General features: G+C 46.1%; 1 non-coding gene across 1 annotated transcript; it reads right to left on the bottom strand.

Annotated features, from left to right (window-relative positions):
- Nucleotides 1–723: 723 nt before the first annotated feature.
- TRNAQ-CUG (transfer RNA glutamine (anticodon CUG)) lies at nucleotides 724–795 on the bottom strand. Its single transcript has one exon. It is a non-coding gene; the product is annotated as a tRNA-Gln (tRNA).
- Nucleotides 796–3,024: the final 2,229 nt, after the last annotated feature.

The raw sequence follows: 3,024 nt of genomic DNA, 5'->3' as shown, positions 1-3,024 counted from the left end.
GAAGAAGTTCTTCTTTTTAACATCCCTGTGACTCGTCTGAGTCTTCAGCTTCCAATTGTGACCCCTTGTTTCTGTGTTCCCTCTCTGGAACATCCTGTCTCTGCCCACCTTATCTATTCCACGCAGTATTTTGTAGGTCGTTATCATGTCTCCCCTGACCCTCCTGTCCTCCAGCGACGTCAGGCCGATTTCTCTCAACCTTTCTTCGTAGGACATCCCCCTGAACTCCGGAACTACCCTTGTTGCAAACCTTTGCACTTTCACTAGTTTCTTGACGTGTTTGACCAGGTTTGGGTTTGAAACTGGTGCTGCATACTCCAGTATGGGCCTGACGTACACAATGTACAGTATCTTGAACGATTCCTTACTAAGGTAACGGAACGCTATTCTCAGGTTTGCCAGGCGCCCATATGCTGCATTTATCTGGTTGATGTGTGTGTGTGTGTGTGTGTGTGTGTGTGTGTGTGTGTGTGTGAGTGTGTGTGTGTGTGTGTGTGTGTGTGTGTGTGTGTATGTGTGTGTGTGTGTTTGTGTGAATGTGTGTGAATGTGAGTGTGTTTGTGTAGGTACAAATTTGTAATTACATATTTGTTTATGCTCACCTATTTGTGATTGCATGGGTTGAGTTATAGCTCCAGGCCCCGCCTCTCCGCTATTTACTAAAAGGTCCACTGTCTCCCTCCTCCAAGAAAATTATGATTCCTCTACTTAAGAAATGAAGGCAGGTCCCACCGAGACTCGAACTCGGATTGTTGGATTCAGAGTCCAAAGTGCTAACCATTACACCATGAGACCTCTGTGGGTATGAGTATGTACTCGCCTATTTGTACTCACCAATTTGTGGATGCAGAGGTCGATTCATAGCTCCTGGCCCCATTTCTTCACTGACCGTTACTAGGTCCTCTCTCTCCCTGCTCCATGAGCTTTATCAAACCTCGTCTTAAAACTATGTATTGTTCCTGCCATCATTACTTCACTTCTAGGACTATTCCACTTCCTGACAACTCTATGACTCCAGAAATACTTCCTAACGTCCCTCTGACTCATCCGAGTCTTCAACTTACAGTTGACACTCCTTGTTTCTGTGTCCATTTCTGGAACACCACGTGTCTGTCCACTTTGTCAATTCCTCACAGTATTTTATGTGGTTATCATGTCTTCCCTAACCCTCCTGTCCCCCAATGTCGTCACGACGATTTCCCTTAACCTTTCTTCGTAGGACATTTCCCATAGCTCTGGGATTAGTCTTGTTCCAAACCTTTGCACTTTCTCTAATTTCTTGGCGTGCTTGACCAGGTGTGGGTAACAAACTGGTGCTACATACTCCATTAAGGGCCTGACGTATACGGTGTACAGTGTCATGAACGATTCCTCAATGAGGTATCGGAACACTATTCTTAGGTTTGCCAGGCGCCCATATGTTGCAGCAGTTATCTGGTTGATGTGTGCTTCCGAAGACATGCTCGGTGTTATGCTCACCCCAAGATCTTTCTCCATGAATGAGATTTGCAGTCATTGTCCACCTAGCCTATATGTTGTCTGCGGTCTTCTTTGCCCTTCCCCAGTCTTCATGACTTTTCATTTGGAGAGGTTGAATTCGAGAAGCCAGTTGCTGGACCACGTGTCTAGCCTGTCCAGGTCTATTTGTAGTCCTGCCTGATCCTCATCTGATTTAATTCTCCTCATTAACTTCACATCATGGGCGAACAGGGACACTTCAGAGTCTATCCCTTCCATCATGTCATTCACATATACCAAAAATATCACTGGTCCTAGTACTGACCCCTGTGGGACCCCTCTCGTCACAGGCGCCCACTGTGATACCTCACGTACCGTGACTCGTTGTTGCTTCCCTGTCAGGTATTCTCTGATTCGCTGCAGTTCCCTTCTTGTTATACGTGCCTGATCCTCCAGCTTCTGCACTAATCTCTTTTGAGGAACTGTGTCGAAGGCCTTCCTGCAGTCAAGGAAAATGCAATCATCCCACCACTCTCTCTCATGTCTTACTTCTGTTGCTTTGTCATAAAACTCCAGAAGGTTTGTGACCCAGGATTTGTGTGTGTGTGTGTACTCACTTAATTCTGGTTGCAGGGGTCGAGACTCAGCTCCTGGTCACTGTGCGTGTGTGTGTGTGTGTGTGTGTGTGTGTGTGTGTGTGTGTGTGTGTGTGTGTGTGTGTGTGTGTGTGTGTGTGTGTATGTGTGTGTGGGTGGGTGTGTGTTGTGTGTGTGTGTGTGTGTGTGTGTGTGTGTGTGTGTGTGTGTGTGTGTGTGTGTGTGTGTGTGTGTGTATGTGTGTGTGTGTGTGTGTGTGTGTGTGTGTGTGTGTGTATGTATGTGAGTGTTTATATGTGTGCGAATATGGGTGTATGTATGTGTGTATGTGTGAGTGTGTGAGTGTGCGTGTGTGTGTATGTGTATTTACCTAGTTGTACTCACCTTGTTGTGGTTGCAGGGGGTGATTCACAGTTCGTGACCCCACGTCTTCACTGGTCGCTACTAGGTCACTCCTGCTCCATGAGCTTTATCATACTTCTCCTTAAGTCCTCCCTCCACTACATCATTTCTCGGAATATTCCACTTCCTGACAACTCTGTCACTGAAGAAGTACTTCCTAACATCCCTGTGATTCATCAGAATCTTCAAATTCCAACTGTGACCCCTTGTCGCTGTATCCCATCCTGGAACATCTTGTCTCTGTCCACCTTGTCAAATCTTCTCAGTATTTTATATGTCGTTATCATATTCCCCCTATCTCTCATGTCTTCCAGAGTCGTCAGGTCGATTTCGCATAACCTCTCCTCGTAGGACATACCCCTTAGATCCGGAACAAGTCTTGTTGCAAACCTTTGCACTTCCCCTAGTTTCCTTACGTGCTTGGCTAGTTGTGGGTTTCAAATTGCTTACTCCAATACAGCCTAACATACACAGTGTACAGAGTCCTGAATGATTCCTTATTAAGATGTTGGAATGCTGTTCTTAGGTTTGCTAGGCGCCCGTCAGCTGCAGCAATTATTTGGTTGAT

Source organism: Cherax quadricarinatus, chromosome 8, assembly GCF_038502225.1.
Source record: "Cherax quadricarinatus isolate ZL_2023a chromosome 8, ASM3850222v1, whole genome shotgun sequence".
NCBI classification, from domain to species: Eukaryota; Metazoa; Arthropoda; class Malacostraca; order Decapoda; family Parastacidae; genus Cherax; species Cherax quadricarinatus.
This window is presented reverse-complemented; position numbering and strand designations above follow the sequence as displayed.